The sequence below is a fragment of the Podarcis bocagei genome (genome assembly GCF_964188305.1).
Source record: "Podarcis bocagei genome assembly, chromosome: 6".
Taxonomy (NCBI): Eukaryota; Metazoa; Chordata; class Lepidosauria; order Squamata; family Lacertidae; genus Podarcis; species Podarcis bocagei.
Genome location: NC_138130.1, coordinates 96930585 through 96946870, shown reverse-complemented (window position 1 = coordinate 96946870; position 16286 = coordinate 96930585). Strand labels below are relative to the sequence as shown.

The 16286-nt window shown below is 43.8% G+C and overlaps 1 protein-coding gene and 1 long non-coding RNA gene across 10 annotated transcripts in view; one reads left to right on the top strand and one right to left on the bottom strand.

The window, feature by feature from the left end:
- TENM4 (teneurin transmembrane protein 4) overlaps positions 1–16286 on the bottom strand; it is a 1513375-nt gene that overhangs the window by 1394955 nt on the left and 102134 nt on the right. The gene's annotated exons all lie outside the window — the stretch shown is intronic.
- Positions 9375–16286, top strand: part of LOC308588873 — a 341196-nt gene continuing 334284 nt past the window's right edge. The window contains exon 1 of the long non-coding RNA XR_014008954.1: positions 9375–9412. This is a non-coding gene — a long non-coding RNA (uncharacterized lncRNA). The remainder of the gene's footprint in view (positions 9413–16286) is intronic.

Sequence of the window (16286 nt, the reverse complement as noted above, 5' to 3'; positions counted from 1 at the left end):
ATGGCACCTTTGATACATATCCTTAAGCACCAGGCATAATAATAATAATAATAATAATAATAATAATAATAATAATAATTACAGTTCCCATTGCTCCTGGTACTTGCCTTGCTAAGGGACAGTGTAGGGAGATCTTACCCTCTTCCAACCATAGAGGCAGGGCAGAGCCATTGTGAATAATAAATAATAATAATAATAATAATAATAATAATAATAATAATAATAATAATAATTTTATTTATACCCCGCCCTCCCCAGCCAAAACTGAGCTCAGAGTGGCTAACATCAAAGAATACAACATATTAACATAAAATAAGGCAATCAATTAAAATACATCCTAAACTCAAATCAGAATCAAAGTGAAATCCAATCAAATGGCAACACAGAGATTAGGGTTGGGGACCTTAAATGCTCACCAGCCTAACTGTTTGTACTGATCTTATATGAGCCTATGAGAAAAGTGGGGGGGGGGCACTTTCATACAAGTTCTTATAAGGAGAGAGGGGGAGTCAGACTGGACCCCGACCAAAGGTCTGGCGGAACAGCTCCATCTTGCAGGCCCTGCGGAAAAGATGTCAGATCCAACAGGGCCCTGGTCTCTTGTGACAGAGCATTCCACCAGGTCGGGCCCAAGGCCCAAAAGGCCTTGGCTCTGGTCGAGGCCAGTCTAATCTCCTTGAGGCCCTGGACCTCCAAGGTGTTATTATTTGTGGACCATAAAGACCTCCGTGGGGCATACCTGGAGAGGCAGTCCCGCAGGTACGAGGGTCCTAGGCCGTATAGGGCTTTAAAAGTTAAAACCAGCACCTTAAACCTGATACTGTAGTCCACCGGGAGCCAGTGCAGCTGGTATAGTACTGGATTGATGTGATCCCATGGCGAGGACCCCATAAGGAGTCTCGCCGCACCATTCTGCACCCGCTGGAGTTTCTGGGTCAGCTTCAAGGGCATTTATCTTCTCCTAGGCCATTGGCTAATAAACAATCCATGGCCTTTTAAACTGCTTACTGTTTGCCCTTCCCCAGCAGCTGACCAAACTGCTTCCCAGTATACCTCATCTACCCTCCATTCACACAACTCACCCAAAGTCCATCTCCTCTTGACACAACTCCTTTTAAAGGAGTAGGGGTGCTTAACAGAGCAAATTGCTAAACTGCTGTCACCCCCCCACTCCATTATATAGTTCACACTGCAGTTGGTGTGAATTGCAGGGCGTGACGACAGCTTACATTTTAATGTATATAGGAAGAAAGGATAAGGACAGACATTACCTTGAAACTTTGCATTTTAGTGACTGGTAAACAAGCATTTGATAAACTTATTTGGTAGCTGTCATTGCCGATTTCATGTATATTATGTAAGCTCAGTAAAATAAAATTTAAAAAATATATATCCAATGCATAGTTCTAGTGATGTGTGTCATGAGTTGGTGAGACACCAAAGAAGGGGAGAAGGATCCCTGCAAAGGGATTGGTACACACCTGGACAAGCTGAAGATGGGGAAGAGGAGGACTTAGGAGGTACTCATGGGACATCGGAGGATGCCGAGGGGGTAGCGTTCAGTTCACAAGAGCCAGGGGAAAGAGACACATCACCATAACCAGAGGTGTCCCCTCCGCTATGGACACAGTGGGCTCTGAAGCATCGGGAACAGCAGGAAGTGCACTCCAGGAGACTGAGGCAGGCAACGGAACATGGCCCAGCTCATTAGTAGACCAGGTTGGAGATCATGGAACTCTTTAGGTCCGGGAGGATGCTGTGGTCACTCAGCTGGATTAAGCTCAGGGCCGATGAGGACCACTTGCTTTGTCAAGTGGAGACGCACAGCTGCTCAGCTGGAGCAAACTCTGGTGCATCAATTCAGATTGGTGTCACAGTCCGGTTCACAGGCAATCAAAGTCCCAGCAGGGGACGTCAGGACCGGGGGCAAGGTGGTGGGGTAGGAGCAGGAACGGGGGTCCAGTAGCCAGGAGCCAAGAGTCTGGTGGTCAGAGAGCCGGGAGTCAAGAAGCCAAGGGTCTGAGGGTCAGGAAGCAAGGAGTCACTAAGTCAAGGGTCCGAGGATCAAGAATCGAGAAGCAAGGAGTCAAGAAGTCAAGGTTCAAGGATCAGGAAGCAAGAAGCCCAAGGCAGGGAGCGTGTTGATGTGGCAAAGAGCCAAAGGGAAATGCTGACCTTATATCCCTTCCCAGCTCTTGCCACCAGGTGCTGTGAGTTACCAATCAGCCTCACCTGTGAGGCCACACCTTGCTTCTCCAGAACAAACTTAGGAAGGCCCCAGTCCTGCAAAGTCCTATTGGTCACAGGGCCTGGCTCCTGCATGCACACCTGACAAGTGGGCTTCAATCCCAATCAAGTTTGGGCTTCAAGTTACAAGAATGGAGATTCCAACTAAACTTTCAGGAGAAAAACTTTCTGATAGTAAGAGCTGTTCGACAGGGGAACAGTCTCCCACGAGAGGTAGAAGAAGAAGAGTTTGGATTTAATATCTCACTTTATCACTACCCTAAGGAGTCTCCAAGCAACTAACATTCTCCTTTCCCTTCCTCCCCCACAACAAACACTCTGTGAGGTGAGTGAGGCTAAGAGGCTGCAGAGAAGTGTGACTAGCCCAAGGTCACCCAACAGCTGCATGTGGAGGAGCAGGGAAAGAAAACCCGGTTCACCAGATTATGAGACTACCGCTCTTAACCACTACATCACACTGGTGGACTCTCCTTCCTTGGAGATTTTAAAGTGGCTGTTGGATGGCCATCTCTCATGGATCCTTTAGCTGAAATTCTTCCATTGCAGGGGATTGGACTAGATGCCCTTTGGGTTCCAGCTCTAAGATTCTAAGATAAAAGGGAAGCAAGGCAGGGACTCTGTATCTACTCAACTTTCTCCGTTGATGGACTGCAGCTTGGCTGCTTTGGGAACACTACTGGCCTGTGACTTTGGGACTGACCCCAAGTGTTCCAACCCTGGATCTTCCGCAGAGGTGGGATGGGAAGCTGACGATACAGGTTGACTTTGGACTGGTATTTGGTCATCTGGAATGCCTGAATACTCTCTAGTGCTGCAGGACTTACCTCTGGGTACGCTGAGGATCAGAACAATGTGTCATTTATTGCATTTCTTAATAGTAGCAGGTATGTGCATAGTGAAAATTCACTTAACACACCATTTTCTTTAGTCCTTTTGTTAAACACAGACGACACCCCCTAATAAACTGTGATTTCTTGAGTAGTTTATTTGCAGCTATTGAAAAATGTTGACTAAGCTCTATTATTTAGCGTTTGCAAACGGTTCTAACCATTGTTGCAGCTAATTAAATTTCACAGAGGATTTTAAATCTTGCATAAGGGAGAATGCATGATGATTTTCCTCAAGCAGTATACAAACAGATGCAACACACACACGTCAAAGTACATAATAAAAGGACCCAAGAGTTAATTGTGTAATGTTGCTTTTTCCAAGGTACAATAATCTGACACAGAATCTCTCAAGCATAGTGAAAGGTAAATAACTTTTTCCTTTTGGCAGGAAGTGGTTGATTAAGAAGTTGTGGTTGGTGGGTTCTTGGGGGGGGGGGCACAGTAAATTCAGAATGGTGAAAAATCCACAGAGTAAACCAGAGAGAATCCATACAACTAAACCCCACTCCTTTTTAAAATTGATTTTTTCCCCTACCTTAAATGCAGGGCTACCTCAGTACTTTTTGGATATCACAAGAGATGCTTGACTGAAGCCAGGCAAGTTCCCCTGGCTCGTATATTACAATTAGATGCTATCCCCATGGGATGGAGGGGTGAAAATCCAGCCTCAGCACTCTTTCCACCAGCCCCTCTCCATAGAAACACACCAGCTGTCCAGAACTACAACACTCGCCTGCTACCTTGCTGCTTCAATAATTTCCATTATAGTAATTGTTGCTTAATGTGGCTATAATCTGTTGCTCAAAGGAAACCTCACTCGCTTTCTTGAAAGCCCCTGCGATGACATTGGCTCCTTTGCCAGCAGGCCTGGAAGGTACTTCTGAATTAAGTTAACAGCTGAAGACAATTTTCACTGAAATTGAAGAGGACTTGAAATGAGCCAGAAGGTGGCGGCTTGCTAAGTGCAGTCCCATTATGAAGAACAAATTGGGGGGGGTAGAAACCCTAGGGCTTGGCTGGCGATGGCTGGGAACTATTATGCCACCGTGCGGACAAGTTGTTTGCTCCTGTATCCTGGTGGTCAAGAACTGGGATAGGAATTATGCTGCAGCATAGACTGCAAAGGGATGTGGGTTAAACCACAGAGCCTAGGACTTGCCGATCAGAAGGTTGGCAGTTTGAATCCACATGACGGGGTGAGCTCCAGTTGCTCAGTCCCTGCTCCTGCCAACCTAGCAGTTTCGAAAGCACATCAAAGTACAAGTAGATAAATAGGTACCACTCTGGCGGGAAGGTAAACGGTGTTTCCGTGTGCTGCTCTGGTTCGCCAGAAGCGACTTAGTCATGCTGGCCACATGACCCGGAAGCTGTACGCCGGCTCCCTCGGCCAATAAAGCGAGATGAGCACCACAACCCCAGAGTCGGCCACGACTGGACCTAATAGTCAGGGGTCCCTTTACCTTTATCTATAGACTGCATTATGACCAAGCATGAAACGAACATTCCCAGGATTTATCTATTTATTTTTATTATTTGTTCATTTATTTTCTGTACTGCTTAATATATATTTTTTAAAAATCTCTAAGCGGTGTACGGAAAACTGAAGCAACAATGGACAACTTACACTGCAAAAATACACAGTTACATATAAAAATGTTATAGTAATACAAAGTTACTAATATATATACAGTGGCACCTCAGTTTTTGACCATCTCGGAGGCTGAACGTTTCGGTTTCCAAACGCCGAAAACCTGGAAGTAATTGCCTCCGTTTTCAAACGCGCCTCAGAAGTCAAATGGCTTCTGAGGCACGTTTCTCCATTTTTTCAATGGATTTTGCCAATCGCCCATTGATCTTTGGTTTTCAAACGTTTTGGAAGTCAAATGGTCTTCCGGAATGGATTACGTTTGAGAAACTGAGGTACCACTGTATCTCAATAGCAATTCGTTTTCCTTCTGACATGGCTTCCCTTTCAGCCTCCCGGTTTTCACCCAGGATCCAAACAAATTCTCAGATCCCCCACAAAAGTCTCACAACAAGGAGAGTTCTTGGGAACAGTGAACATTACCCTAGTCTCTCATTCTAGACTTGTTTTTTTATGGGCAAGTCCAAGGTTGGTGGTACCCCTTCAAGCTGCCCATAGCTGCATCCCATTCAGCTGCCCTCTCCACATCCAGTTCCAGGTACAGCAGGTTTGCTGGGTTTCCCAGGGGGTCCAAAGGATGGGAAAATATTCTCCCTCAGCTCACAGCTCTTCCTTCACTCTCTCTCCTCTCCTCCTCCAGCTGCTTCGATTCCAGTTAGGAATCACTTCCCATAAAAATATCTGAGCACAATTTCACAGTAAAAGCATCAACAACAGACACAATTCCATACATAAAGCTATTCCGTAAAAATGATTCCCTAGCTACAAAAAAAGTAAAGACAATAATAACATGATGATTTCTTATTATTTTGGTAATTTAGGAGCAAATTCAGGCTTTCAAATCAGCAGAAAGTGGGTTGTTTGCTTGTTCATTCATTCGTTTGTTTTCCCCAGGGGAACCAAAAATATCCTCCACCATCCTAGTGTGTGTACTTTAGGGTTGGAGGCTTCACAAACACACCAACACAAACAGACACACACATATAGAAATACAATTTTGCTTTGCAAAATTCCCCCTTTGAGACTCTGCCATTGCTTCCTGTCCCCTCTCTAAATGTCCTGGAGACACCATTGTTGTAAATGGTGGCTGCCTCGAGAAAAACTAAGCCCAAAAGATAGCCCCAACTTGTGGCTGCCATTTTCAGACAGCCACAATTTTCATCCAGGAACCTCTTTGCCTTCTGATCCTAACCGTAAAAAGCACTGTCACCATGCTCACTGGCTGTGTGGTCCATTGGTGTGGTCCAGACTCCAAGGGCTAGGGCTCTGAGCAGCCCTGTAATGAATTATCTCTGCTTTGGGTGCTGGTAGCAGAGGAAGGAATTATTCCATTGCCAGGATAAGTGGTTTTAGCTATTTGATAAGGCAGAGGATGGATGTGTGCTTAAATTGCTCTTGAAGCAGAGGGCTCCATTCAGAAATCCCTGTCTGTGCTCTGTCATGGTTCAAAAAGGATAACGGTGTGTGTGTGTGTGTGTGTGTGTGTGTGTGTGTGTGTGTGTGTGTGTGTAGTTGGAAGGGAATATGAGGGTCATCTATTTCAACCCCCTGCAATGCAGCAATGTAAGCTAAAGCATCCATGACAGCTGCTCATCCAACCTCTGCTTAAAAACCTCCAAGGAATTCCATCACCTTACAAGAGTGTCCATCCCAACTCTAACCATCAGAAAGTTGTTGCTTTGTAAAACCATTTACAGTGGTACCTCGGGTTAAGTATTTAATTCGTTCCGGAGGTCCGTTCTTAACCTGAATCTGCTCTTAACCCAGAGCACCACTTTAGCTAATGGGGCCTCCCGCTGCCGCCGTGCCACTGGAGCACGATTTGTGAAGCAAAGTTCTTAACCTGAGGTACTATTTCTAGGTTAGCAGAGTCTGTAACCTGAAGCGTATGTAACCTGAAGCATATGTAACCCATACATACATACATACATACATACGCATATTTCTCAGTTTCTGGTTTACGAATTTAATCCGTTCCAGAAGTCTGTTCTTAAACCAAAGCGTTCTTAAACAGAGGTGTGCTTTCCCATAGCAGCGGGGGACTCAATTTGCAAATGGAACACACTCAACAGGAAGCGGAATGTGTTCCCATGTTTCTTCTCAAACTTTTTGTCTGTGGCCAGAATAGCATAGTTGCTCAGAGTGTGGTGGTGCTAATGCCAAGGTCGGAGGTTCAATCCGCATACAGGACAGCTGCATATTCCTGCCTTGTTGGGGGTTGCACTAGATGATCCTTAGGGTCTCTTCCAACTCCCCTGTTCTGTGATAATGAACTCCTGATGGCTTGAGCCACAGAGAAAGTTATAAAGGGGAGGAAGTAAAGAAGTCATATTAAGCATGTAAATGAGGGAACAGTATTCCAGACAAGGCCTGCTCATTTAATGTGGTATTGTTATGCTGCTCAGCATTCAAGAAGACACGCGGGAGGAGATTTCAATTTGCCTAGGACAGCAGGAAAAAATATATATATCTTGGACTAGCCTTGCCTGTTGCCCTGCTCTTAATGTGCACTGGACTAGCCTGATTACCATTTATCTGGCATTTGCTAAGCATGCTGTCCTACTTCATCTCACGGTAACCAGCAATAAATCAACAGTATTTGCAATGCACATTCTTATCTTGGCAAGCGAGTACACTTTCAACCCTGCCAGCTGAAATCCCGTTACCTGCAATGCAACAACCTGAATCACCACATTTGAAATGAATGAGGCTTGTAATGCCTCGGGGATAATATTTTAGTGGCTGAAAAAATTGACATTACATACATTCGGAATATCTATAATCCCACGGTGATGCACACAGCATAAGGATCAGCTGCTGCAGTCCTCTAGGAAAGGTGGTTTTGAAAATTCATGTGTGTGTATGTGATACAGTGGCAAACGAAACAGAAATGTTAAATTCTTATAGCAAAATGTCTCAGCTTCCTCCTCCTTATCAGTTGCTCAGATAAAAAACATGCTGTTTCCAAGATGGTTGTTTAATGCTTTCTTTACTATCTTTCTAAATAATAATAATAATAATAATAATAATAATAATAATAATAATAATAATAATTTCTACCTATTTCTAGTGTTCAAACTTTGACTGCTGTTTTATATGTAGCCGAAATGGCACCGCTCATGCACAAAAGGAAGGGAAGTACAACAAAGAAAAGTGAGAAGGAAAATGTGATACAGCAGGAGAGTGGGTTAAAATGTTTGGCAGGGTCAGGCTGAGTGACAGGTGGAGAGTGTTGAGAATGACAGCCGAGAAGTTGTCAGAAACAGAGAATGAGATGGGACAGCAATTGGGGGGAAATGAAAACATAGGTAAAAGTTAAGGTAATAGTTAAGGAGGAGACTTGGCTATTTTAGTTTAATGTGCTAGAAAGCTTCTTTTAGGAGGCAGTAGAGGGAGCTAACTTTGAGAGCTGGGATTTCCTGGCTTTGTGATACACAGCCAAGTATCCTGGGCAAGATATTTTCAAGAAAGACCCAGCCAATTCTTGGATAGAAGAACTGGAAGCTGATTCTGGTAGGATGCCTAAGACTTCTGTGCAAGGCTCACGAGGGAAAGCTGTTATCTTTAAGCTCTGCATGTGGGCTTTTCAGAGACATCTGGCTGGATGTTGTTGGAAACAGAAGGCTGGAGAAGGCAGGCCTTTTGGTCTGATCCACCAGGGCTCTTCTGAAATCCTTAATTTGGTTTCTGCCTGGCTGCAGATCTGAACCTCCTGTTCTTCAGTCAATGAGGTGCATGACACCATTTCTAGCCCTTTTAAAAGAGCAGCTGCAGCCTGCCCTCCTGAACAAACTCCACATAACTTTCAGGGTCAGGATCCAGATCATGCTATAAGATTTTCAAATGATGGATGATTCCTGTGGCTGGATGCAGCTTGCTCAAGTCAACTACTACAATGCAGTTAGATTTCAATACACAGAAGAAAAGGGGTTCGGTCAGTAGCATGACTCCATGCTCACATGCTGTTGGAACAACACAGGCAGTCTGCCTAGAGCAGTTTCCCCCACACTTGAGCCTCCAGCTGTTTCTGGACTACAACTCCCACCATCTCTAGCTACAAGGACCAGTGATCAGGGATTATGGGACTTGTAGTCCAAAAACATCTGGAGACCCAAGTTTGGGAAACACTGGCCTAGAGCTATGGCCCTTCCATAGATACACAGACAAACTTCCCCGTGGTGCATAGAGCTCATCATACATTAGAGCTGATTATTTTCAATTTCAGGACTTGCTGTGATTGACAGAGAAGGACACCGCTGAGAAGGGCCGAAACAGAAGGGAGGTCTGAAGATCCTGATTCCCAAGGCAAAGATCAGCACCAAGGTTCAGGACCACGGCTAGCGCTCTTGCAGTATCCAAGATGTCTCAGCACGGTTCTGGCAGGGGTCAGCAAACTTTTTCAGCTGGGGGCCGGTCCACTGTTCCTCAGACCTTGTGGGGGGCGGACTGTATTGAGGGGGGTTAACGAATTCCTATGCCCCACAAATAACTTAGAGATGAATTTTAAATAAAAGCACAAATTCTACTCATGTAAAAACACGCTGATTTCTGGACCGTCTGTGGGCCGGATTTAGAAGGTGATTGGGCCAGATCCAGCCCCCAGGCCTTAGTTTGCCTACCCATGGGCTAGGTAGACATTGACTGGGACCTCACACCCCTGTGTTCTGTCTCCTGACCAGTAACAGGAGTAGTTGGTTCTTCTGCAGCTATCGGCTTCTGCAGGGTAATCAGGTTTCACTGTGGTTGATCTCTCCTCAGGGATTTCTTGATTCCCCAAGGAATCTGTGAACCAGCCATGGGAGTCTGGTGGCAGAGATGGCTTCTCAAGGAAGGGGAGAGAGACTATGGTGCTTATGAGCCCACAGGAGATGGGCCTGGGGGTGGATCCATTTTCCCTCATGGCTACAGTTGCTGGAGAACTCTGTCTCTGAGGAGTCCTGATCACAACCATAAAAGGAGTGGGGGCATAACTGGCTGTGGGGGATAAAGTCAACTCTCCCCCCTTCCCCGCCCCTGGCAACAGCTTCTGCTTGGGTTCTGCCTTGACATACTTGTTTTACCCAGTTGCCCCCTAGAATGTCCTAATGTGATGGTGCAGCACTGCTGGGATGGGGGCTATAAGGTTATAAAAAAAATGCAGCCCACCATGTCAGTGTGTTCATAGAATCCTAGGACTGAAGAGTTGGAAGATGCCCAAAGGATCATGAAGTCAAACCCCCTGCAATGCAGAAATCACAACTAAAGAATCCCTGACAGATGGCCATGCATCCTCTACTTGAACACCTCCAGTAAAGGAGAGTCCACCACTAGCTGAGGGCATCCATTCCATTGCTGAACAGCTCAGGTGGTTCTTCCTAATGTTTAGTCAGAATATCATTTCTTGTCATTTGAATCCATTGGTCTGAATTCCCTCTGGAACAGAAGAAAACAAGATTGCTCCATCTTCCCTGTGACAGTCTTTCAGATATTTGAATATATTTTTGGAGGCTGCTATTTGTATTTATCCAGAAGCCTCCATTGGAGGGATGCCATGCAGCCATTATGGGCACCTTTATCAAGATATGAATACCGGGATCTCATTTTTTTACCCCCCAAAAGTCTCTACATCTATCATCTATCTATCTATCTATCTATCTATCTATCTGTCTATCTATCTATCTATCTATCTATCTATCTATCTATCTGTCTATCTATCATCTATCTATCTATCATTTATCTGTCTATCTATATCTATCTATCTATCTATCATCTATCTATCTATCTATCTATCTATCTATCTATCATCTATATCTATCTATCTATCATCTATCTATCTATCATCTATCTATCTATCTATCTATCTATCTATCTATCTATCAATCATCTATCTAATCAATCTATCATCTATCTATCTATCTATCTATCTATCATCTATCTATCTATCATCTATCATCTATCATCTATCATCTATCATCTATCATCTATCATCTATCATCTATCATCTATCATCTATCTATCATCATCATCATCATCTATCTCTCTATCTATCTATCTATCTATCTATTGGTACAGCACTAAAAAAAATGCAGAAACCAGCTGGTGCATACTAAAGAGATGCTGTGATGCTGTAAGGTGTCACTCATGAACCCTAAGTTTTGCCAAGTTAACTCTGAATTTTTTGCTTATGGAGCATTGTGATGGGAGCATTATTTCAGCACACCCTTAATTCACACCATTATAAAGGATGATTAGCTTGATCCCACTAACAGAGCTTGATCTCAGACCAAGCCATAGACAATGCTGAATGAATGTTCTTAAAATATCTCTCCCTGTCCAATTTCCCACCAGTTGGTTAACAAGATGCATTGCATTTCTTAAGATAGATTCTATCTGAGACATAAAGGATTTACCCTGAAAGATAGCTAGAGAGCACCAGAACATATACACTGTGATGCAAATATACCCATAGTGACATTTATTCCATGGTGAATGGTGGGGTTAATCTAGACTAACAAGGTAGAATATGCAAAGTGTTTTAAATAGGCCTCTGTTCCATGTTCTCCCATATTGGTTCCTGAATCATAGCTAGTTTTTTAAAGGTGCTCACATGTGGTTAAGGTTGGGGTAGGGCAGGGCTGATGTAAGTTTTGCTGAAAGGGAATCAGCATTGCCTTCAAGGAGATACAGAGCAGATATCCAAACAACAAACTTTTTAGCCGAAAAGGTCCCTCTCTTCAAACTCAGCAATGAGCATCAAGGTGGACTCAGCTGACACCATTTCTGGAATGCTTTGGGAAAAACCATAACTTTGTAACATGGTATGATTCTGCTTTGAATTTATTGTGAAGTTTGGATCAATGTCTCTAACTCACCTAAATGGAGAACAAAGAGGGATGTATGAGTGTACAGTGGTACCTCGGGTTAAGTACTTAATTTGTTCCGGAGGTAGGTCCATTCTTAACCTGAAACTGTTATTAACCTAAAGCACCACTTTAGCTAATGGGGCCTCCTCCTGCTGCTGCTGCACCGCTGGAGAACGATTTCTGTTCTCATCCTGAAGCAAAGTTCTTAACCCGAGGTACTATTTCTGGGTTAGCGGAGTCTGTAACCTGAAGCTTATGTAACTTGAAGCGTATGTAACCTGAGGTACCACTGTATATAGAAACCAGCCTACCGTACAAAGGTAAATTTTTTATTTATTGTTCCATCAGACATTGTCTCTGGACCCACCCACCAATTGCATGTGGCCTCTGAAAGCTTGCCCCAAATGGAATGTGGCCCTCCCTCAAGTTGAAATAGGTTTTCCACCCCAAGTCAAGGCACATTCCAACGTGCTGATTCAAGATCAAGCAGCTTTTATTATTATTATTATTATTATTATTATTATTATTATTATTATTATTATTTCGATCACATCTTTTTCCAGATTGAGTCTTATGGCAGCTGACACCGATGAACACTACAACAAATAAAATACATTATATGCCATGCATGGATTTTTCATGCTGGCTTTTTCACAAAGCAAGGACAATGGAGAACAATGTAACTTAAGGAGCTGAAAAGCCTCTCTCAAACAGAAAGAGCTTGTAAGATGACGTCTTTTGGTACCCTCTTCATTCTGCTGCGCTAACAAGCTTATAAAACTGGTGTGCTAGTCACAGCCGAGACGTCTGTAATTGCCACCACATTGAGAGCACTCGGTGTGATGCTTGCCTAACACATCACTTGCAATAAAGGCAGGAGTCAGAACTTTTTGCTGCTAATAAATAAAGCAGAAGGGAGCAATGCTCTGCTCTTTCCTTACCTATTTTGTTTTTGTGGAGGCTGAAGCAGCAAAATAAATTAATTGTGTACTAAGAGGATATGGCCCAAGAGGCATGCTCCCAACTGTTTCATTTCATGGCGGAAGGGATGCATATAACATAGCTACAGTTAGGTAAAGGTAAAGGAACCTCTGACCATTAGGTCCAGTCGTGGCCGACTCTGGGGTTGCAGTGCTCATCTCGCTTTATTGGCCAAGGGAGCCAGCGTACAGCTTCCGGGTCATGTGGCCAACATGACTAAGCCGCTTTCTGGCGAACCAGAGCAGTGCACAGTAATGCCATTTGCCTTCCCGCTGGAGCGGTACCTATTTATCTACTTGCACTTTGATGTGCTTTCAAACTGCTAGGTTGGCAGGAGCAGGGACCGAGCAACAGGAGCTGACTCCGTCGCAGGGATTCGAACTGCCAACCTTCTGATTGGCAAGTCCTAGGCTCTGTGGTTTAACCCACAGTGCCACCCGCGTCCCTGTTATTACCAGCTATTACCCTTCTTCAATGGGGTGAGCTCCCATTGCTCGGTCCCTGCTCCTGCCAACCTAGCAGTTCGAAAGCACGTCAAAGTGCAAGTAGATAAATAGGTATCGCTCCAGCGGGAAGGTAAACGGCGTTTATGTGCGCTGCTCTGGTTTGCCAGAAGCGGCTTAGTCATGCTTGCCACATGACCCAGAAGCTGTACGCCAGCTCCCTCGGCCAATAAAGCGAGTTGAGCGCCGCAACTCCAAAGTTGGCCATGACTGGACCTAAGGGTCAGGGGTCCCTTTACCTTTACCTTTACCCTTTTTCAAATGTGCTAGTCTATAGTCATGTTGTGCCCTCTAGTTATCGTTGGACTACAACTTCCATGGGACTGATGCTTCACATCAACCTGGGAAGGTAAGCAATCTAGGAGACCCAAACCTCTTTTGCCCTACTTAGTGCTACATCTTTTTATGAGTTTGAATGGTCCAAACCGAATGTTCTTATAAGTGTGTCACAGTAGGGCTTGCTGTCCCATTCAATGCTGATCTCCTTATCTAGATCAGGGTGAAACCATGAAGCCAGTCCGCCTGGCTTTTTCTAGCATTGATTAAATTGCTCTCCAGGAGATTTGTTCTCCCTCCACTTCCCTGTTGGCATTTCTCTCAGCGAGGAATTTTTCAAGGACAGTTAAGGAACTCAGATGTAATTGCTGCACTTTCCATTAACGTTTAAAAATGCTGTCCTTTAATGTTCACAGTTTCTTGTGTGCATGGATTATCCACAAAGGAATATATATATATATATATATATATATATATATATATATATATATAATTGTATTTTTTGCTCTATAAGACTCACTTTTTCCCTCCTAAAAAGTAAGGGGAAATGTGTGTGCGTCTTATGGAGCGAATGCAGGCTGCGCAGCTGTTCCAGAAGCCAGAACAGCAAGAGGGATCGCTGCTTTCGCTTCGCAGTGATCCCTCTTGCTGTTCTGGCTTCTGGGATTCAGAATATATTTTTTCTTGTTTTCCTCCTCCAAAAATTAAGTGCATCTTGTGGTCTGGTGCATCTTATAAAGCGAAAAATACGGTATATACACATACATATACATATACATATACATATACATATACATATACATATACATATACATACAGTGGTACCTCGGGTTACATATGCTTCAGGTTACAGACTCCGCTAACCCAGAAATAGTGCTTCAGGTTAAGAACTTTGCTTCAGGATGAAAACTGAAATCGTGCTCCGGTGGCGCGGCAGCAGCAGGAGGCCCCTTTAGCTAAAGTGGCGCTTCAGGTTAAGAACAGTTGCAGGTTAAGAACGGACCTCCGGAATGAATTAAGTACTTAACCTGAGGTACTACTGTATACATATACATGCCATAGGTGAATGAATGGAAAGAATTGAAGAGCAAAATGCACAAGCACAGCAATCTTTTTAGATCCTGGTTATTTCTAGAGGGATAGCCATGCTTGTGGTCAAACCCAGGAATAAAGAGATGAAGCACATAAAATAGATTGAACTCTGGCCACATTACTCCCTTCATGTGTAAAAATGTAAGGTATAATCATGCTCTGCAGTTTCTGTGGCTGCCCAATCACTGGGATTCATCATGTGCACAGGTGAAAATGCTTGAGTCACGTACAATATCCATTTGTGTGCCATGCTCAGTCGGTTGAGAATGAGACTTTTAATCTCAGAGTCATGGATTTAAGTCCTACATTGGGCAAAAGATTCCTGCATTGCAGGAGGTTGGACTAGATGACCCTTGTGGTCCATTCTATCTCTACGATTCTATGATTCTATGTTCTCAATCCAGTGGCTCAGAGAATGGTGCAGATCTGAACGGCTGTAGCCTCATCATATGTGCAATTGGGTTCATTGAGCAAAAGCAGCAGGTTCGGTTAACCCACTGGCTGTTTCTTTGCCACAGTTCTGACAACAATATTCAGAAAATTGTTGTCTTTTTCTGGAAAGCCGCCAACATCAACTTCACTGAATGGAAAATCAAGATATTTGAAACAGCCTTTAGTGCGCTCATGCACATCTTCACATGGAAGCATATGCACAGCGCTGGGCCTTTGGCATTGTTGATTCACATGTGAATCATTGGCATTGTTGATTCACATGTGTGTGAGTGTGCAAGCCCCCATACTTTATTCCTACATGTCTCTGGGTCAGGAGAGCAGGCTAAATATCAAGAAGCAAAGTTAGCTGCATGGGAAGTATATAATAAGCTGCTAAAAACGTGGAACGCTGATGTGAAACTTGATCTCCTCCCCCTGCTTAAGTCAGTTATTTATGGTGTTTGTGCAGATTTAATGATGTTTTTTCCCTTGAAAATAAATACACAAAATCAGAGCCTCTCATCAATCCAGCTAAATCTACTCATCCTGCTTTTCAGCAGCACAATGACCTTTTCACGCTGTCTGAGTAATGTGTGCCTTACAACATTCGTAACTGATATAGATTGCTTGTTCTCTCCCTGCATGGTGGCCTCATGATTAATAGCACACTGAGAACTAGCTCCTTGCGCTCAATTCATCACCTGTCATAATTGTTCAGTGGTTAAATTATTATAAATCTGAGACTGTCCCGAGACTGTGAGGTTGACAGGGAAGCAGAGGGCAAGCATGTTCTCATGTTGCGTTCAAGACCTATAGCCTGACCCTCAGATTTGCAATATGCTGGGGAAATCTTAATACTGTCTCCAGTATTTTGCAGATTCAGACAACCAGTTGATGCCACATTCCTGTGAGTTCTCTCCCCCGCTCCCATTCAGTAAGTTGTGTTGAAAGGCCTGAGTAAAGGACCATGTTTCTTGCAATTTTCATTGAGAAAATTCCTTCAAATTTGAAAAAAAATGACCCGAAAGGTCCACCCCTTATAACCTCATGTAGAATGAGTTTTGGAGATGAGCAAACACTTATAACCATTTGAAGTGGAAGGAACAGCACAAGGAAGGGAGATCTTGCTTTGATTTGATTGGCTCACATTTTGTTTGACTGTAATTTTAGAAAGAAGACTGCAAGTTAGAACTTAACAAAATTGTAAATGAAATGAAGAGGTTGAACAATGAGTCATTGCCCCAGGTTTGCTGTAATCACCCAGCCACTCTGTATGGTGACCTGTATTCGGAGAAAGGCATAAGCTGTTCAAAACCTGGGGAGTAGTTGCTGCACTAATTCTTGGCAGGTAGACAGCATCTTAAAAAGCAGAGACATC